Below are 22,963 nucleotides of genomic sequence, written 5' to 3'. Positions count from 1 at the left end.
ACTTAGGAAGGGAAACTATTGTGTGATGTGGCATTTGTTGGTAACTTTCTTCAAAATTCATAGACTGTCCCACACCAAGAGTGAACTTGAATGTAAACCATGAGCTTCAAGGCTATAAGGATGTGTCAACACAGGCTCATCAGTCTCAGAAGTACGCCCCTGGGGTGTAGGAAGCTGCTAGCAGGGACGGGTGTAGAAGCCTGAGAACAGGTATATACGGGACTCTCTGTACTTCCTACTCTGGTGTGCTTTGAACCTAAAGCTAAGCTAAAATTTATCAATCAAAAGGGGGTATTGACTTATGTAAACACAGTTCAATTATCAAAACAAACCAAAAATTCAGTGTAATTTATCCAACAGCATTTTAGTCAAATTTCATGAATGTGTCCTCCAATGTTCTTGATAAAAGAAATAATTTTTTTTTCTGCTATAGTGACACATCTCATTCAGTTGTCGTTTATCTTCTTTTGGTTTCTCAGTTTTTACCTTTCACAACTTTGACTTTTAATTAGTATGACGGCCTTGGTACCAATTGTCTAATTGTTCCTTGTGTATTTAGATTATATACTTTGTTTGTGAAGGATTAAAAGAAACATTGGTAAAAAGAGGCATCATTGGAAATCTACTTTTCTCCTTTTGCAATTTGTGAAGACATGTCATGGACCTACTCTGAAAAAAATAAAGGTCCCATTTTTTTCTTCATACTTCCACTAAGTAGCTTTCTTTTTAGTTCTTGTTAACATTACTGTTTGTTTGTTTGTTTGCTTGTTTGTTTTTTCAAGACAGAGCTTCTCTGTGTAAGAAGAGTCCTCACTGTCCTGGACTCACTTTTGTAGACCAGGCTGTCCTCAGACTCACAAAGATCCACCTGTCTCTACCTCCCAAGCGCTGGGACTAAAGGCCTGCGCCACCACGCCCAGCCTGACATCACCTTTACACTTCATACTTCCACCAAAGAAGCTCTTTGTTAGTTCTCACTGACATCATGATTGCAGGTGAGTAGCCAAAGGTGACATATTACAATGTCCGCAAAGCTTTTTGAGGTTTGCCCTTTCCTATATAAAGTATTTCCAATATAAAACTATATTTCCAATATAAAATATTTCCATTGCACTGAAAGTAATAACAATACTAAACTTTCTGTTACTAAATTGGATTCTTCAACGCTGATCAGACTGGAGCTGATCTCATCAGATTAGCGTAATCTCTATGCATTGTGGGGCTTCCCCGACAGGACTGCCCACAGACACTTTCAAAATCCCTGGTTCGAATGGCTTTTCTGAACTCCCCAAAGACTTCCAACTGCTGAGTGGCCACAGTGATAAGCCTACACACATCTTGAATTCTCCTGCGTTTCAAAGTCCTTCACCCAAATTATTGGATTCCTAGGGTCTTACAAAGCTAATCAACCTCCGGAGAGTCTTTAGACCAACAAAATGGCCACTTCTGTGGTTCAAAAGATGGCTTTTTTTATTCTCTTTAAATCAAAATGATTTGCCTTCAAGATAGATAGCCTCTTAAGCCTACTCTGTGGACTTTTTAACTTTAGGTAATATATTTTTCCAGTTTTAGAAGTTCTAACTGCTTCTTTTTAAATAATTTCTATTTCTCTGCTACTGATGTGGTAGGGAACGCCAAATGTCTTACTTCCTAGTGTACCAAGCACTTAGCATCTCAAGTTACAAGCTAAACAGGTGTAACTTGAGCCCTTTCATTAATTCAGTCTCTTCTTTACTAAACACATTCATGTGCTGAGTGTTGTCGTGACATGAAAAAGGAAATCCTTTCCTCAAAAACATTAAGATATGTCCAAATAGATAAACTGTGGACTCACGAAAGTTAAATGAAATGCAAAATTGCATGTGAACTAGGACCATATCTAGTACAAAAAAAAAAAAAAGTTCTTCTATTGAGAGTACAGTCCATGAATAAGCACTACCCATACTCCATGAGGAAGGACTTCTTACAAATTCAGAATCCAAAACTCATCCCAGAGCTGTGAAAACAGAATAAGAATTTTCACAATATTCCCACATAACTCTTAAGGAAAAGCCACACATAAACACAAACACAGAACAACAGCAATAGCAAGAATCAATAAAGATTGCTCATTGAGAGTTCTCAACTTCACTTGTCTCAATTCCTCAGTAAAAATACACAGACTAACAAAATGGATGTAAAAGCAGGATCCATCCTTATGCTTTATCCAAGAAATACACCTAACATCAAAGATATACATCACCTCTTGGTAGAAGGATAGAAAAATATATTCCAAGAAAAGGACCTAAAAAACAAGATGATGCAGCTATTTTAATATCTAACAAAATTGACTTCAAACCAAAATTAAGAGGGAAGGACAATACATATGTAAAGAAAAAAACCCACCAAAAGGAAATTGCAATTTTTAGGATCTATGCATCAAAGACAAGATCACTCAAGTTCATAAAAGGAACACTAGTACATCTTAAATCACATGTGGATGCTATGAAAAGACAAAATCTAAGAATAATAGGAATTCATGAAAAAGAAGACTCCAGACTCTAAGGTCCAGAAAATATTTTCAAGAAAATCATAGAAGAAAATTTTCCCAACTTAAAGAAAGAGATGTCCATAAATATACAAGAGGCCTACAGAACTCCAAATAGACTAGACCAGAAAAGAAACACATCACGTCACATCATAGTCAAAACACCAAATCTACAGAACAAAGAAAAGATATTAAAAGCAGCAAGGGAAAAAGGCCAAGTAACATATGAAGGTAGACCTATCAGAATCACACCAGACTTCTCATCAGAAACTATGAAAGCCAGAAGGGCCTGGGCAAGTATCATGGAGACTCTAAGAGATCACAAATGTCAACCCAGACTACTATACCCTGCAAAGCTTTCAATCAACATAGATGGAGAAAACAAAATATTCCATGACAAAACTAAATTTACACAATATCTACACAGCAAACCATCCCTACAGAAGATACTAGAAGGAAAACTCCAATCCAATGAAAACAAATTCACCCAAGAAAAGAGGGCATACAGATAATGTCCCAACAAAAATGAAAAGAAAACAAGCAATGAAACAGGGTTAGATCATCGACTCCATTACAAAAGGAACTAACATGCATTGGTCACTATTATCTATCAATATCAATGGACTCAACTCACCAATAAAAAGACACAGGCTAACAGAATGGTTAAGGAAACAGGATGCAACATTCTGTTGCATCCAAGAAACACACCTATGCAACAAAGACAAACACTACCTCAGAGTAAAGGGCTGGAAAACTGTTTTTCAAGCAAATGGTTCCAGAAAACAAGCTGGAGTAGCCATCCTAATATCTAATAAAATAGACTTTCAACCCAAGTTAATCAAAAAAGATAAGGAGGGCCACTATATTCTCATCAAAGGAAAAATCCACCAAGAGGACATCACAATCTTGAATATCTATGCCCCAAATACAAGAGCACCGACATTTGTAAATGAAACATTATTAAAGCTTAAATCATACATTGATCATAATACCTTAATAGTGGGAGACTTCAACACTCCACTCTCACCAAGGGACAGATCAACTAGACAGACACCAAATAGGGAAATAAAAGCACTCACAGAATCCCTAAATCAAATGGACCTACTAGACGTCTACAGATCATTTCACCCAAACTCAAAAGAGTACACCTTCTTTTCAGCACCGCATGGAACCTTTTCCAAAATAGACCATATAGTGGGCCACAAAGCAAGCCTCAACAGATACAAAAGGATTGAAATAATCCCTTGTATACTATCTGACCACCATGGACTAAAGCTCGACCTCAACAACAACAGAAACAACAAAAAGCCGACATGCACATGGAAACTGAACAACTTACTACTCAATGACAGCTGGGTTAAGGAAGAAATAAAGAAAGAAATTAAAGACTTCCTAGAATTCCATGAAAAGGAAGGCACAACATACCCAAATTTATGGGACACATTGAAAGCAGTGCTCAGAGGAAAATTTATAGCACTAAGTGCCTGCAAGAAGAAATTCGTAACATCACATACAAACAACTTAATGGCCCAACTGAAAACCCTAGAAAAAAAAGAAGCAGATACACCCAAGAGGAACAGACGGCTGGAAATAATCAAACTAAGGGCTGAAATCAATCAACTAGAAACAAATAAAACTATCCAAAGAATCAATGAAACAAAAAGCTGGTTCTTTGAGAAAATCAACAAGATAGACAAACCCTTAGCCAAACTAACTAAAAAGCAGAGAGAAACTATCCAGATCAGCAAAATCAGAAATGAAAATGGGGACATAACCACAGACATTGAGGAAATCCAAACAATTATTAGGTCATACTACAAAAGCCTATATGCCACAAAATTTGAGAATCTAAATGAAATGGATAATTTTCTTGAAAGATTCCATCTACCAAAACTAAGTCAAGATCAGGTAGAAAGACTGAATAGCCCTATATCTCCCAAGGAAATCGAAGCAGTCATTAACAATCTCCCCTCCAAAAAAAGCCCTGGACCAGATGGCTTCAGCGCAGAATTCTACAAGACCTTCAAAGAAGTGCTAACTCCAATTCTCCTCAAGCTATTCCACAAAATAGAAACAGAAGGAACACTACCAAACTCATTCTATGAAGCCACAGTCACCTTAATACCTAAACCACACAAAGACCCAACAAAAAAAGAGAACTCCAGGCCTATCTCTCTTATGAACATTGACGCAAAAATACTCAATAAAATACTTGCAAACCGAATCCAAGAACACATCAAAGATATCATCCACCATGACCAAGTAGGCTTCATCCCAGGCATGCAAGGGTGGTTCAACATACGGAAATCCATCAATGTAATCCACTACATAAACAAACTGAAGGAGAAAAACCACATGATCATCTCCTCAGATGCCGAAAAAGCATTTGACAAAGTCCAACACCCATTCATGTTTAAAGTCTTGGAGAGATCAGGGATACAAGGCACATACCTAAACATAGTAAAGGCAATATATAGCAAGCCTATAGCTAACATCAAACTCAATGGAGAGAAACTTAAATCAATCCCACTGAAATCAGGGACAAGACAAGGCTGTCCATTGTCCCCATATCTCTTCAACATAGTACTTGAAGTCCTAGCCAGAGCAATAAGACAACTAAAGGAGATCAAGGGGATACAAATCGGAAAGAGGTCAAAGTGTCACTATTTGCAGATGATATGATAGTATACATGAGTGACCCCAAAAATTCAACCAGAGAACTCCTTCAGCTGATAAACACCTTCAGCAAAGTGGCAGGATACAAAATCAACTCAAAAAAATCAGAAGCCCTCCTATATATCAAAGACAAAAAGTCTGAGAAAGAAATTAGGGAAACAACACCCTTCACAATAGCCACTAATAACATAAAGTACCTTGGTGTGACTCTAACCAAGCAAGTGAAAGACCTGTTTGAGAAAAACTTCAAGTCTCTGAAGAAAGAAATCGAAGAAGATATCAGAAGATGGAAAGATCTCCCGTGCTCATGGATTGGTAGGATTAACATTGTGAAAATGGCCATACTGCCAAAAGCAATCTACAGATTCAATGCAATTCCCATCAAAATACCAACTCAATTCTTTACAGACCTTGAAAAAAAGATTCTCAGATTCATATGGAGAAACAAAAAAACCCAGAATCTCCAAAACGATCCTGTATGACAACAGATCATCTGGAGGTATCTCCATTCCTGATCTCAAGCTGTACTACAGGGCGACAGTAATAAAAACTGCATGGTATTGGCATAGAAACAGAAAGGAGGATCAATGGAACCGCATAGAAGACCCAGAAATAAATCCACACACCTATGAATACTCGTTATTCGACAAAGAAGCCAATTCCATTCAATGGAAAAAAGACAGCATCTTCAACAAATGGTGCTGGACCAACTGGATGTCTACATGCAGAAAAATGAAAATAGATCCATATTTATCACCCTGCACAAAACTAAAGTCAAAGTGGATCAAGGACCTCAACATAAAACCAGATACCCTAAATCAATTGGAAAAAAAAAGTGGGGAACAGCCTAGAACTCATTGGCACAGGAGACAACTTCCTGAACAGAACACCAACAGCACAGGCTCTAAGAGCAACAATCAATAAATGGGACCTCATGAAAATGAAAAGTTTCTGTAAAGCAAAGGATACCGTCATCAAAACAAAACGACTGCCTACAGATTGGGAAAGAATCTTCACTAACCCTTTATCTGACAGAGGACTAATATCCAGTATATACAAACTACTAAAGAAGCTGAAAAGCAGCAATCCAAGTAATCCAATTAAAAAATGGGGAACAGAGCTAAACAGAGAATTCTCGACAGAGGAATATCGAATGGCAGAAAAACACTTAAAGAAATGCTCATCCTCATTAGCCATCAGGGAAATGCAAATCAAAACGACCCTGAGATATCACCTTACATCCATCAGAATGGCCAAGTTGAAAAACTCAAGCGATAACACATGCTGGAGAGGTTGTGGAGAAAGGGGAACCCTCCTCCACTGCTGGTGGGAATGTAAACTGGTACAACCACTCTGGAAAGCTATCTGGCGCTTTTTAAGACAAATAGGAATAGGGTCTTTTCTGAGACTGACATTCAACCAAGGACCATGTATGGATATAACCTAGAACCTCCACTCAGATGTAGCCTGTGGTAGCTCAGTAACCAATTGGTTTCCCAAGTGAGGGAAACAGGGACTATTTCTAACAGGAACTCAATGATTGGCTCTTTGGTCTCCCCACCCCCCGAAGGGAGGAGCAGTCCTGTTAGGCCACAGAGGAGGGCTTTGCAGCCAGTCCTGAAGATACCTGATAAAACAGGATCAGATGATTGGGGAGGAGGTCCCCCCTATCAGTGGACTTGGAAAGGGGCACGGTGGAGATGAGGGAGGGAGGGAGAGACTGGGAGGGAATGAGGGATCGGGACACGGCTGGGATACAGAGTTAATTAAATGTAACTGATAAAAAAATAAAAAAAAAATCACATGTGGAATTTCATACACAGATAGTGAGAGATTTCAATAACCCAGTCTCACCAACAGACAGATCAGCCAGACAAAAGTTAAAGAAATGCTGGAGCTGAGTGAAGTTATAAACCAAATGAACCTAACAGATTGTCTTAGTTAGGGTTCCTATTGCTGCAATGAAACACCATAACCATGGCAACTCTTATAGAGGAAAACATTTAAATGGGGCCGGCTTACTGTTTCAGAGGTGCAGTCCTTTATCATCATGGCGAGACACATGGAGGCATGCAGGCAGACATTGTGCTGGAGAAGGAGCTGAAAGTTTTACATATAGATCTGCAGGCAGCAAAAAGAGACTGGACATTTCTGGAGCATATAGGGTCTCAAAGCCCACCTCCACAGTGCCACGATTCCTCCAAGAAGACTACACCTGCTCCAACAAGGCCACGCCTCCTAATTGTGCCATTCCTCCGACAAGACCACACACACCTACTGCCACAAGGCCACACTCCTGATTGTACCACTCCCTGTGGCCAAGCATTCAAACACTTGAGTCTATGGGGGGGGCATTTCTATTCAAACCACCACACACATTTCAACCAAACACACACACACACACACACACACACACACACCTTATTCTCAGCATTTCATGAAACTTTCTCCAGAAGGACCACATCCTTGGACACAAAGCAAGTATCAACAGATACAAGAACAATGAGCTAACACCTTGAATCTTATTTGTCTACAAATTAAAGCTGAGTATCAACAACAAGAGAAGCAACAGGAAGTGTATAAACTCACGGAAACCGAGCAGTTCATTACTGACTGAATAATGGCTCAAGACAGCAATTAAAGACTTCCTAGAATTGAAAGAAAGTGAATGCACGGCACATCTAAACTTATGGGACACAATGAAGGTAAAATAATAGCACTAAGTGCCTATGTTAAAAAAAAATGTTACTAATATGAGAGCTCTCAGACTAGTAACTTAACAGCATACCTGAAATCTGTAGAACAAATGACAATCAAAGAAAAAAATTAGAGAATCAACAGTTTCACAATAGTCTCAAGTAATATAAAATATCTTGGAATAATTCCAACTAAGAAAGTGAAAGTCCTGTATAATAAAAATTTTAAGACACTGACACTGAAGAAAGTAATTTAAGAAGATATCGGGAGACGGAAAGGTCTCCCACACGTATGGATCAATAGTATTAATTTAGTAAAAATGGTCATCCTATCAAACGCAATCTACAGATTCAATGCAATCTCCATCAAAATTCCAAAAGAAGTCTTTATGGATATTAAAAGGACATTTTTCAGCTTCATATAAAATTACACAGAGAGAATAGCTTTAAAATCCTGATTAATAAAAGAACTGTCATTGTGGAGGTTTTAATTTGAGTAAAAGTTGGTGCTGATAATAAACATAAACGTTTGTAAACTATTGAGAAACATAAAAGAGATATCACCATCTCTGACTTCAAATTGTACTTCACAGCATTAGTAATAAAAACAGCATGGTATTGGCACACAAACACACAAGACAAGTCAACATGTCAATCAATGAAATGAAATTAAAGATCCAGGCACAAACCTAACATACATATGGACACTTGACTTTTGATAAAGAAGCCTAAAATATACACGGAAAAAGAGACAACAGTGTCAACAAATTGTGTGGGCCAAAACGAATGTCTGCATGGAGAAGAATGCAAATAGATACATACTTATCACCCCGCACAAAACTCAATTCTAAAATGATTCAAAGCGCTCAATATAAAACTATAAAACTATAGTTTTTATATAATATATAACTATGTATATAACTATATATAACTAAATATATAACTATAAAATTGAGCTACACTGAACCTGGTAGAAGAGAAAGTAAGGGATAGCCTTGAACTCAATGGCAAGCCGTACTGATAGCATAGACACTAAGATCAACTGTTAATAAACGGGACTTCATGGAACTGAGAAATTTCTGCACAAGGATCCCGTGGTGTTTTGAACAAGAGTGGCCTCAATAGGCTCATAGATATAAATGTTTGGTCATCAGGAAGGGGCAGTACTTGAGAAGGATTAGGATGTGTGGACTTGTTGGAGAAAGCGTGTCACTGGGTGCGGGCTTTGAGGTTTTAAAACCTCAAGTCAGGCCCAGTTTCTCTCTCTTCTTGCTGCCTGTGGATCCAGATATATAACTCTTAGCTACTTATCCAGCACCATGTCTGCTTGCATGCCACCGTGATCTGCATCATGACAATGGACTAAACCTCTGAAACGGTCTCTTCACAGCAATTGAACACTGAGTCACTGAGTAAGACAGACCATTGTTCTGACAAAGCAGCACCCAACAGAATAAAAAAAGGGTTTTTTTTATACCAGTTACACATCTGATAGAGGGCTAATATCCAAACTATATAAAGAACTGAAAAAAACTAGATATCAAAAAAAAAAAAAAAACAACCTAAATTAAAAATGGTGTAAAGGGGAAACCCACATGGCTAAGAAACACTTAAAAGAATGCTCAACCATCTTTAGCTATTGGGGAAATGCAAACCAAAACTACTGTGAGATTTCATCTTTGCTTTAATGGCTAATATCAGTAAAACAAATGATAGCTCGTGCTGACAAGGATGTAAAATAAGAAGAATCCTCATCGACTGCTAGTGAAACTGAAAACTTATAGTCACTATGAAAATCATTGTGATAGTTCCTCAGGAAGATGGGAATGGGCCTAGATAAGCTATATCGCTCTTGGGCATATACCCAAAGGACACCTCATTCTACCATGGAGACACTTGCTCAGCCATGTTCACTGATGCTCATTTGGGTTTGTTTGTTTGTTTTGTTGTTGTTTCTTTTTTACAATTTATTTATTTATTCACTTTACATCCCCATCATAGCGCTCTTCCTCCTCTCCTCCTGGTCCTGCCCTCCAACTCTTTTCCCCCTCTCCTCACCCCTTTTCCTCAGAAAAGCCCCTCCCCACCAACAACCTGCCCTGGCACATCAAGTCAAAATTGGTGCTCTATTTGTAATAGTCAGAAACTGGAAACAACCTGGATATGGTTCAACAAAGGAATGCATTTAAAAAAATGTGGTACATTGGCACAATAGAATATTATTCAGTATTTATAGAATGAAATTTCCAGGTGAATTGAAGGAACTGGAAAAAATCATCCTGAGAAGTATAACCTGGACCCAGAAAGACTGAGGCAGCTTTCACAGGGCCTTTCACAGGTCTGTACCAGATGGGATCCCAGATGGGAGAAGTAGCCACATACCCTCATCCCCAACCCAGAAGCAATCTTCAATTAATAACCACTTGTGAATGAAAAGTTAGTTTTCTCCAAGGGAGTCTCACTGGGGGAAAAAGGTTACTCTTAAGGGCAGGCTACATGCTCAGTAGTTGATGGACAACAGAAAATGAACTCAATGACATCTTTGAAGGTTCCTTGTCTATAATGTCATGTCGGGCTTTTCGTTTTATCATATTCTTTACTTTTTATTTAATGTATATATTTCTCTGTCTTACTTTGTATCCCTCAGGTCCTTTGGGTATAGGTTATGGCTTCCAGCTTAGGGTTTTTATGGTATTCCTGGGTGTATGAATAAAGGAGTCTCTGTGCATCTGTTTCTTGTGCCTTTCCTTGGGCTCTTTTATTTCTGTTTTTGTTTTGTTTTTTCTTATTCTGATATGCTAGACTTGTTTTATCTTATTATATTTTATTTTGTTATTATCCCTTAGAATCTGATTTGTTGTCTAATGAGAAAAAGAAAGGGGATGGATCTGGGTGGGAGGGGGGAGAGGAGGAGTAGAGTAAGGGGAAACTGTAATCAGGATACATTATGTGAGAAAAAAAATGTTTTTCTCTATTTTTAATAAAAGAAAAAGTAAAGAAGAAACAAACATTAAAGAAAAGCCCTCCTTCAGAAGGTAAGGGAAAAGACTTTTAAGTGAAGCCTTAGAGATTTCACACAGAATATGAGATTTCGGCAAAAATAAGAAAGATCATTTTTGGTGGAGATCTAAGGACAGAATTGGGGGTAAGTCAAACTGGGATGTGGTTAAGTAAAACCCTGGGTATAGTAACCCCTGCAAAGAGTAGAGTATTTTTATTTGCAAAGTAGGGAAATTGCAGCCTTAAGTTTATGTCACAAGAATTGTCATCCTTTAGCTACAAGTCTGGCTATACATACATAGTTCCAGGGATGAGTAATTCAACAATGTCATCCAAAAAAAAAAAAAATTCTCCCTACTTTCTGTTGTGTTATCCAATTTCCCCATTATTTCAACTCTGAGGCTCACAGCCATCCTTAGCCTCAAGATATTTGCTTGGTTGAAAGTATTCCATGAAGCATTAAGTATGTCTATAGTTTTTATGTTCTCTTTAGAGATAAAAACAAATCTCAGAGCTCTCTGTAGGTTTTCCTTCATGTATCATTGACCAGTACTTTGAAATTGCATGTGGTTCTGCCAATTGCTTGGGGAAATAAATGCCACCGCTGTGATGGGTACATGAGAGCTCTTACTCATTGTGATGGTAATGCAAAATGAACAGCCTCTTTGGAAGATAGTTTGATGTTTTCTTGCAAACTGAACATATTCTTATCACATGATCTAGTAATCATGCTTCTTGAGTCAAGTGGTCATGAATAATCTTCTTGTCTGAGGAAAAACCCAACATCCCTCGAAAGATATACACCTTGGAAGAAAGTGAATAAAAATTGAGATTCCATTATTAAAAAGATGTCTATTTATTAAACTAAATATCAGGCATTTTCAAGTTTATCTCACTGAATCTAACTCTATAATTGGTCTCCTTTATTTGAACAAAGTGTCAACTTTGAAACAAATACAATATATATATATATATATATATATATATATATATATATATACAAAACAATATATACTATAAAGATGGAAACCATCATTTTCTAGTTTTTCATTCATATATTGCTCATCAACCCCAAGGAACTCCTTCTGTACCTCAAATTTTAAAGAACATTCTTGGTTTTACTTTGGAGATCATCAGTTGTCTTAATAACTCTAAACTACATCACATTAATCATGTTAAACCCAAATCCTCTTTTCACTGGCTTGCACTCTCTCTTCTGATACAGAGACTAATGCTTAAGATTTATTGAGTGACATCTGGTTAATTAAATGTCTATTTCCTCCTGCCTGTTAAAGGGATCATAACACAGACAGACAACATTAGGAGAATAATTAAAGTGCAACCAGAGATCAGGACTAACCTTGAGACTCACTTTAATTAAAATTAAAACAGGAGCGATATGTGGAAAGAATTACTGCTTTTATCTGAGCTCTCTGTACACTTGAAACCTTACTCTGGAAATCTGCACTTTGTTTTGCTACAATTTTGTGTGTGGATAAAAGTTTCACTTTCCATGGACCTCTCTTTTGCTAATATTTTTACATTTGGCCATCAAAGAAGCTCACCCTCAGCTTTCATATGATTGCAAGTTCAGACAAGACAAAAATCTCAGCATGGAGAAGAGGAAGTAGATACAAAGTTCCACCCCTAACAGAGAAGCTATTTGCAATTGATACCTGCTGGGGAAGGGAAAATCAACTTTCTCCAGCAGAGTGATACTGGACTTATCAACCATACTTCAGGGCAGGCCTCATGCTCAGAAGTAGCTGCCCAACACAAAATGGATTCCATGTTTTGGGTTTGGTTTCTCTTTGTTTATGCCATTTTTGGTTTGTTTATTTTTTGTTTTTCTTTTTTGACATTTGATTTGATGTTGTTGTTTGCTTTATGGGTGTTTTGGTTTTGTGTGTGTGTGAGAGAGGGAGAGAGAGATAAAGAGAGAGAGAACACAAAGTAGGAAGCAGGAATTTAGTGAAGACCCAGGAAAAGTTGGGTAAGGAAAAAGAGTATGGTCAAAATGTATTGGATGTAAAAAAAAAAAATTTTTTTTAAGTTTTAAATACTGTAGCAAAACACTGTTTTCTGAATTAACGGGGTAATTGCACATATAGATTCACTGCATCTACAAGACCTGCGCAAGATCAAGCCAGGAAAACTCAGAGCATGAATGGAGGAGTTGGTCATAAAGGCCCACCACTAGCTGAGAGCTATTGGCAACTGATAACTGCTTAGAGAGGGAAAGTTACCCTTAAAGCAGTTACAGGTTGTCACTCACCTGACACTAGTTAAGTCTAGGGCTGTGACCAGTAAAGGTGAAGGAACTGGAACAAGGCAGGAGAGGAAGCCTTACCTGACAACACTTGATAAAAGACTCATTATAGTAAGCGCTGGAACCCTTTCTGTCTGGGGATGAGGTAGGGCTCAAAGTTGGATATTTTTTTCTTTTTTTATTTTTTTTTTGAGAATTTCATAGATACATATAATATCTTGCATAAGCTCCAATCTTCCCTTGCTTTCCTTCATCTTCTCCCTTAACTCCCATTATTGTTCCGACCCCCACTTTATGTGTTTCTTTTCTTCCTAAAACCGTGTAATTCACTTAGTCCTACCAGACACGCACTGCTGCAGGACTAGCAAATAAAAGATGGGTAGCATCTCAAGGGCTGATTCCTGGGCGAAACAAAAACTCTAAACAAAATCTGAGTCATCAGTTGCAACATCTCTCACATAGTGGCAGGACTTCATGACCATCTCCTCCATCCATGCTGTGATTTTCTTTCCTGGCTTGATCTTGTACATGTAGTCAAAGATGCTGTGAATTCATACGTCCAACTGCCCTATTGGCTCCGAAAACTCGCTGTAGTTGTCCACTGCTTTGGGCAGCCTCTTACAATAGTCTCACCCCCTCTTCTGCAATGATCTTGAAAACGTGAGAGGAGGGGATATGAGACAAATGTTCCATTTAGAGCTGAGCACTTTGCAGTCTCTAATTTTCTGTATGTAAACTAGTTGTGGGCCTCTATGCTAATCATCATCTGCTGCAAAAGGAATCTTCTCTGACAACAGTTAAGTGATGCAATGGTGAGCCTAGTGTCATGTCCATTTACAAAATGAGAGGAGTAGGTTCTCCCTAGGAGATTCTACCAGCTAGTTTCTTGACTTCACTAACAGTGACAGCCACAAGTTGAGAAGAAAACCTTAAATCATAACAAAAAGTGGTTGGTTACACTTTTTGTGCCACTATTGTATCAGTGGCAGTCACCTGGAATGGTTATTTCCAGCCCTATTCACTTACCTGTGAATTTCCTACTTTCATTTTTCTCAATAGTACTCTATTGCATAAATGCAATTCTTATATTCACTAGCTGATGGGCTACCAGGCTATTTCTATTTCATAACAGTTGTGAATAGAGACACAATGAACATGGATGAGCAAGTATCTCCATAGTGAGGTATTAAGCCCTTTTGGTATATGCCCAAGAGGAATAGAGCTGAATCATATGCTAGATCTATTTCTATCATTTGAGAAACTTCCACACTGATTTCCATAGCAGCTGCACCATTTTGTACTCTCAATAACAACGAATTAATATTGTTCCTTCTTCTACATCCATGCCAGCATTTGCTATTTGTTTTTTGTTCTTTTTGTTGCTGTTGTTGTTGTTCTTTTTTTTTTTTTTTTTTACCATAGCCATTCTTACTAGTTTAAGATAAAACTTCAAAACAGTTTTAGTTTGCATATCCCTCATGGATAAGGACACTGAACTTTAAATATTTTTCATCCATTCATGTTTCTTCTTTTGAGAACTTTCTATTCGTTCCATTTCCCAATTTTTAATTATGTTGTTTGTTTTGTTTTGTGAGTTCTTTGTATTATTCTAGACACTAGCTCTCTGTCAGATGTTTATCTGGCAATAATTTTTTTTTTCTCATTCTGCAGGTTTCTTTTCATTGTTAGGAAAGGCTAATAAAACCATCCCCTGCTGTGCTTATAACCATATACTTTATGTCTGCTTTATATTTTAAAAGCTTACAGACTAAGTGTTAAAGAAAGCCTCAAGACAAACATGGTATATACCCGCTTATATAGACCTCCAAGATATGAGGTCTATATATGAGGTGTATAGACAACATAATATAAGATATGAGATGTATAGACAACATAATGAAGTCTATACACCTAAAGAAGATAAACAAGAAAGCAGACACGAGGTAAGATGATCAATCCTCACTTAGAAAGACAAATGAGATGTGCATTGGACATATGACAGGAGTCTACCGCAGAAGACATCTGAAAGACCCTACCAAGCAGCGTTTCCAAACAGATACTAAGACTCCTAACCAAACCTTCAGCAGAAGAGGAGTTAGTATGACGAGGAAAGGATAGGAGCTCCACAAGGACCAAATACATCTGGGCACAAGGGTTTTTTCTGAAGCTGTTTCTCCAACCAAGGACCATGTAGGGATATAACCTAGAACCTTTACTCAGACGAAGCTCATGGTAGCTCAATAACCAATTGGTTTTCCATAGTAAGGGGGACAGGAACTCAATGGCAGGCTCTTTGACCTCCCCACACCCCAAGGAAGGAGCAGTCCTGCTAGGCCACAGAGGAGGACTTTGCACCCAGCCCTGAAGATACTTGATAAAACAGGGCCAGATGTAAGGGGAGGAGGTCCTCCCCAATCCGTGAACTTGGAAAGGGGCAGGGAGAAGCTGAGGGAGGGAGGGTGGGATTGGGAGGGAATAAAGGAGCAGGCTACAGCTGGGATACAGAGTTAATAAAATGTAACTAATAATAAACAATAATAAAAAAAAGAAAGCCTCGTATATATGATTTGTGTGTTCTAAATACTTTGCCTACCTCGGAGAAAAGAGAAAAGTAGTTTAAGGGGATTAGAAGGACCTTACAACTTCGTCTAAAAAGGAGGCCTTATAACTGTTCTAATTGGCAGTATAGATTCAAATCTCGGCACCTCAGTTTGTCTTGACACTGTCATTCTTAGCAATGCAGGACTAAGGACATTGTTTACCCAGTGTATGACTTTACTCACAGAGAGAAAGGAGATTAGTGTAACTGAGTGGGTTTATCTGTGCATTGTGAAGGTTAAATGGGAAAATTTGTTCAATAGCTGTCTCTTACTAATGGCCTCTTCCTATCATCATTAAAAGATGCAAATACAACAGTTATTCACAATTTTTCATTACTGACATTCTAAATAAAGATACTTTTAAGCACCATTGACATTTGTGATGTTTTAAAAAAGAAGAAGAAGCAGTAAACTGATTCAAGTACTGGTCTAGACATAAGTAGACTGTCCCTAAATCTGACTTCTCTAAAAAGCTGCTATGTTCACAGACAGGCCTGCAATTTTTCTAGAATAGCATTTCCAGACTAAAATTCAATAAGCCCGTAAGATTATGGTGAAAACAGGGAATACTTCTTTTTGTCACTCATTTTCAAAATGGTGCCTTCCAGATATTATCGTAGAAAACAAAGTTCAACTCACTAAGACATCTTCAGACAAGTCTAGTGGATCATGCTATAAACTTGGTTCTCATGAGGATTTCATGCTCAAGGTCAGCCTATACTACATAGCAAGACCTTGTCTTTAAATTTCTTCTTCCTCTTCTTCTCCTCCTCCTCCTTTCTCCACCATCTCCTCCTCCTTTCTTTGTCTTCTTCTTCAGCTTCAGTACTTTCATCTGTCTCTGTGACTCCATCTAAACATTTTTCTCAACATTTTGTTTATTCTTTCAGGCTTTTCCCATCCTTATCACCTCATTATCGTATGATGTTTTCCTATTCTTACAGCTCAGGGCTCCTTCTGCACTTGAACTCCCACAGTGCAGTCTTTCATCTCCTACATCATCACATTCTGCAGTGTCATGACTTCCTTACTTCTTGTTTTAACTCTCTCCTGCCTCTCAAGCAGGGTGATAGGCTCTCAGTGGCTTCCACCCCATGAATAATTTCTGCTCCTTCAGTAGAAGACATGATCATATACCAGTAATGGTTGAATTAGATTGGATTAAATTTAAATGAGTTTTCATTAATGAAATATTTCTTCTGATGAGGATTCATTGTTTCTGTTCATTAAAATTTTATCTTACCTTAGGAATAAAACTGTAACAGTACAATATGCATTGAGGTTAAGAGATGAAATATCTGAATAAATTATTGATAAAACATATAAATGAACCATTTTATTTCAGAAGTCCTAAAAAATGTTTCAGATTTTCTAGTTCTCCTGTTTGGTAAGTCAAGATAAAACAATGGCTGTGCAAATGTTTACAAAGGGGAAACCATTATATAAATACACTTTGGAAGTATTTAGTTACAGAATGCAAAATGTCATTTCCTTAGCTTGAAATCATGAAAGAGAGAAATTTCACTACTAAGAATAGGAAGATAAAATCTATTTTTGTACTTACCCAATTGGACAGATTCATGGCACATCAATAAGAAATATTTTATGGCCATTTTTACAACAAAGATGAACTGTACCCTTTAAAGATTCAGTTTTTAATATCTGGAAAGGGCACCTCAGAAATTTTATTTTGCATTTTTTTCTTCCAAGGTGACAACTATATGATTATCAATCACCCAGCATATAACCACTCAGACCAAGACCTTTACTAACTCAAACAATTGCCTATATTTCCCCTCAAGTCAGTTGGTGATTGCTTGTTCATATTAAGGACATTTCACAAATTACAGAAAATAAGCATTGGCTAGGCATCACTATTAGAGCAAATGTTTCAGGAATATACTATAAACAAAGTAGGTTTTCTCAACTTCTCTATATGATTCCACTGTTTCTCCCACTCTCCATCTCATGTACTGAGATATCACTGAATCTCCAGGCCAGGTGGGGCCCCCTTTTGGGGGGTCCCAGATCAGATATTTACAGATACTACTCATAACAGTAGCAAAATTTCAGTTATGAAGTAGCAACAAAATAATTTTATGGTCTGGGATCACCACATTAGGAATTGTATTAAAGGGTCGCAACATTAGGAAACTTGAGACCTTCTGCTTGACTGTGATTTTTGAGCTTCTCATGGGGTTTCCGTCCTCCAATCTTACATCTTGTAAGATGACAAAAGCTTGGCAGTAGATGATGCCCCAGTAGAAAAGAATGTTGACAACCTGACACAGCACTGGCATCCTCCCTAGAAGCACTCTCCTCCTGCAACATTTTACCATATGAGAATAACTAGCTACAGAACTTGATGGCATAATGACAGCAGTAAGCAAGAGCCATGTTTTCATGAAAGTTTTGTAGAATCTTTGTAAATCTTTGTAAATGTCATAAACCCACGACATATTACACATCACATCAGTACCTTAGATTAACTTTGACTTTTAGATGTCGTTAGTCTTTTTATTCACCATTTTCTTCTTTTGTTTATTCACATTAGTCCTTTATATCCATACAAACTTCAACTTTACATATCCAGCTCTGGTTATGTTACAAGATCCAAAGCAGAACTCACTGGTGAATGTGCTCAGTTCTTCCAAATGTACTGTAGACCTTCCTAGAAGGGCAGCCATTATTTCACTTGCTTGCACTAATGATAAGAAAAGCTTTTTGTAACATATTTACATTACCATATATAGGAAAACTGGAATTTATATCACTCCGGAAACACTTTACACTGTTTCTGCATTACAGAAACTTATTAAGCTGCTTCCGTGTTCAAACAACTTTTTATGCAATGCTTCAGCATATCCTAAACTTACCCTATCGCATTTTATAATTTCACTTCTTAAATATCATTTACCATAAGTTTTGCTACTCCCAGAGTATAAAATCTCATTTGTGTGACTTTAAAATTTATCCTTTTATAAAATATGCTCTTTTTTTTTGTAAGCAAGTAATGGCTGGAACTAATGATTGCCATGTTTTTTTTTTATTTTTATTTTATACAAAACAAACTTTTAGTACTGAAATGTTGAATGACTACAAGTCTATATTTTTCTCTTTGAGCATTTGCCTTCATAAATCCTCCAGACCTGATACCCTTAAATAGCATCCATAGCATCTTAGATGTGCACAGATGTGCTATCTGCTAATGCATACCTATCTATTTTGATGAATTAAGGAAACATGCTGAGAGATTTATTTTGCCATGTGGCTAAAACGTATTTTGCTGTCTACATCTTTACTTTAAAAAACTAAATTATTCAGCCTGGATTAGAGACAAGGGACATGAGAAAAACGTACACTGGTATTAATAACTGGGTAAATCATTGGGAGAACGATGGCCAATTTGATACTCACAAGTGGAGGTTATTAATGGAGCTAACTGCACAGTGCTAGATTATAGTCAGAAGCATTCTCACTGCTGAACCTTTACCTTTGAGTATACACAGCTGTATAGATGCAAAACTAATTTTGTAAATGTATACCCACATGGGCTCGTGTTCATACATATGTTTCCTGGCTATGCCCATTGAGAAATTATAGATTTCCAGGAGTACTGAGCATACTCAGTGCCTTGATGTTGGTTCTTAATACTATTCAACAATGAAAGGAATGAAGGTTGCTTGGAGAAATGGGTGATTATAGGGCTAAGGTCAGAAATCAGGAAGATAAGTTTGAAGCAGCATATAGGACTGGAAAGTAAAGAAATAATAAATAAGGCGAAGGGGATGTGTCAAGAGACCTTTGAATCAACATGAAATGGTTTCCAAAGGCCAGAACTAAAATTATTTAAGCAACAAACTAAATAATGGAGCAGTAAATTGCAACCCAAAATCTAGAGTACATAACTATGAGCTGACATTATGAAAATAAGTGGGAGAAGAAATAATCCTGTTCTGTTTTTCATACAATGCCCTCTCCAGAAAGTAGTGCTTAACTCTCTACCTCCTCTACATGACCCCTACCTTCTGACCTGCCTTCAAGTATGAGGACAGGTCTAGATTTGCAGAGGTAAACCTCACAAACAAGGTTAACTCTGTCATTCACAAATCATGTTGGCAATCTACCCTCCGTACACAAAGAGAAGGACATTTTTCTTCTGTTCTACTTAAACTCCCATCAACTCCAAACCGATCATGAGACAAAAACATCAGGGCAAAACCAAACTGAGAGACTTTTCCAAACTCTACAAGCAGCACTCTTTGAAATGATTAATGCCACCATAAACAAGAAAAATCATGAGGCACCAGCATGGACACCAAAGGACACACAGCTGAGAACACCTAAAGAGACGTGGAAATAAATGCAGTTTCTGATGGGACCCTAGGTGAGAAAGCAAGGGAAGGGAGGAGATTTCATGTTTAAAAAGTGAGGAGTTCAGTTAGCTTAGTTATGTTCCTGTTGATTCTACTCTTGTGACAAGTGTGATACTGTTCATATAGAAGCTGGCAGAGTAGAACTCTATCTTTGCAAATTTTTCTGTACATTTAATAAAATTCAAAAAGAAAGCTGGGTGGACTGGAGAGACAGCTCAGTGTTCAAGATCACTGGCTGCATTTGCAGAGGATACTAGTTTGAGTCACAACACCAACACAGTGTCTCAAACCATCTGTACCCCCAGTTCTGGGAGAGGATCCAGTACCTTTTCTTTGCTCTCTAAGAACATCAGCCACATATGTCGTTATGTATGTGTATGAGTGTGTATATGTGTGTGTGTGTATACATATATGTATAGGCAAGCTCATACACACAAAATTAAAAAATTAAAATTATTTTTAAAAGAAAGAAAAGCTGGGTCTAGAGAGATAGCTTAGCAGTTAAGATGCTTTCCCAGAAGACCTGAATTTAGTTTACAGCACCTCTAATGGGGCAATACACAACCACTTGTCTTCAGTGCACCTTCTACAGTAAGGAAATGTAAATTTTAGTGATTTTCCCTTGGGACAACCAATCTAGCCCTTTTACATAAGCAAACGCAAAGGAAATACACTTTAGGAAAATTCTTGAGGAAGAACTAATTACAGTGAATTAGCCAACCACGGATTCCCACCCCTCCCCCCCAGCCTGAGAAGCTGAGGACTCTGGCCAGGCACACGGGCTCTATAATAAGTATAGGCAACTTCTAGCAACTCCGACTGTCTTGCTTTAGAAGAAAACAAGTTCAAGCACATGGACTCGGGGTGTGTACAGAGGAGGAGCAGGGATGGAAACCTCCAGGTGCACAGACTGCAGACCCCTGTAGATGCCTGTCAGGTGCCTTGCAGCCCCAGGTTGCTCCAGTGCAGTCAAGGCTGTATCCCGTCTGGGGATAGCCCACTGTTTAGGAAACCTGAGCATGCTTTTCAAATACTCACCATCTCTCATCTGCACAACTGGGGCTAAGAATCCATCCTGCATTTTCATTCAAGCCTAAGAGAAAAAACGGACCTTAGTTTTTAAGCATGGGTGCTAAAAGAGAACAAGAAAAATGTGTTAATCAAAGCTAAACTTATTGGGACTCGAGGCGTAGACAGTTCATCTCTGTTTATTTGAAGGGCATGATCTGAGGACGTACAGGTTTGGGTGAGAATCAGGAGTCACAAAATCCAAACCTCTACCAAGTCCACATTTCTATTTTAAAGAAAGATCTGAGATGTCAGAGGTCATGGCTTCTGTCTACGGGAAGGGAGACCAAATGTGAGTGGATGTTGTTATCTTGCAATCGTTTGTTTGTTTGACGCAGGGTCTTACTGTGTAGACCTAACTGGCCTGAAATTTTGCTTGTAGAATATGCTGGCCTTGAGTTCACAGTGATCCACCTGTATCTGCCCCCTGGGTACTAGGAATAAAATATTATTTTAAAAAAGAACTTGATTTTTTTCTAAAACCACATTTTATGTATAGCAACACACTTTACTATTAAATGAAAGTCTAATAGTACTGTTTGATATAGGTTTTTAAGATATTGATGTTACGTTATCTGTGTGAGTGTTTTGCTTACATGTTTGTGCTTTGGAAGGTATCAGATCCCATAAAACAGGTTGTGAGCCACCACGTGAGTGCTGGGAACCAAACTCAGATCCTCTGGAAGAGCAACCAAGGCTCTTAACCATTAAGCCATCTCTCCAGTCCCTTTGATACAGTTTTAAACAGAAGGAATAAAGGAAAATTTTCGGGGTATGAAGCTCCTCCCCAAGGACAATTTTTTTCAATATTTTTTTAATTTTTTCTAAATGGGTCAATGGGACAAATTCTTGACTTGTCTTGTCTAATTTCTATTTCACTGATAGTCAATGAAACGGAAACACAAAAGCACACATTTCCTAATTACCACTTCAAAAGAATAACGTGTTGGATTCTTTTGGTAAAAATGGTCCTTGCTACTTCAATACACGAAAAGTTGAATTCACAGATCTACCACAAAAATGAAACTGATGCCAGAATGGAAACTCCAAAGGCACTAGCTTTATGTCCTCTTTCGTGATTCATGTGTCCGTGCTCTGTCTTTATTCATAGCCTGATATTACCCTCTCTAGGTCTCCTTTCTACTTTGCTCAGACTTAACAGCTCTGAGTGTGTGTGTGTGTGTGTGTGTGTGTGTGTGTGTGCATTGTATGCTATGGTCTTTATATGAGGGAAAACACGAAGCTTTTTTTTTCTTAGTTTAAAAAAGCTTTGATTTCTGTGTGACATTTAAAAATATTAACAACAATCAATCTTTAAAAGCCAAATAAAATCTTTGATATGACTAGATTGAAGGTCTTTTATATGCAGCTTCTTGCCTGATTACATCATTGCCTAAACATTCAGAAGTTAAAATGGGTTTTGTAGTGTTCTGAGTGAATCTAACTTAGAGAAGGTTTTTATGAAGGCTGGCCTAATACACATGTTCATTTCAGAAAGAAAAATATCTCAGGATAGAGGCAAGACAAAATTCCTACTTTAGAAACTGGTAGATCTGGAGACTGGAAGTATAGATCAGTCACTAAAGTGCTGGTCTCCCGATCACTAGGAGCTACGTTCGATCCCTGTCATTTACACAAAAAGCCTGGCACGGTGGCATGCATTTGTAAGCTCATAAATGGGGAGGTGGAGGCAGGGGAATTCCTGAATTTCACGGGCTAGGCCAACAGTTCTCAACCTTCCTAACACTGCA

The 22,963-nt window shown here is 37.9% G+C and overlaps 1 long non-coding RNA gene across 1 annotated transcript in view; it reads right to left on the bottom strand.

The window, feature by feature from the left end:
* LOC132654891 (uncharacterized) overlaps nt 1-22,963 on the bottom strand; it is a 110,653-nt gene that overhangs the window by 43,595 nt on the left and 44,095 nt on the right. The window contains exon 3 of the long non-coding RNA XR_009592498.1: nt 21,183-21,237. This is a non-coding gene — a long non-coding RNA (uncharacterized LOC132654891). The remainder of the gene's footprint in view (nt 1-21,182; nt 21,238-22,963) is intronic.

The sequence above is a fragment of the Meriones unguiculatus genome, chromosome 6 (genome assembly GCF_030254825.1).
Source record: "Meriones unguiculatus strain TT.TT164.6M chromosome 6, Bangor_MerUng_6.1, whole genome shotgun sequence".
In the NCBI taxonomy this organism is placed as follows: domain Eukaryota; kingdom Metazoa; phylum Chordata; class Mammalia; order Rodentia; family Muridae; genus Meriones; species Meriones unguiculatus.
This window is presented reverse-complemented; position numbering and strand designations above follow the sequence as displayed.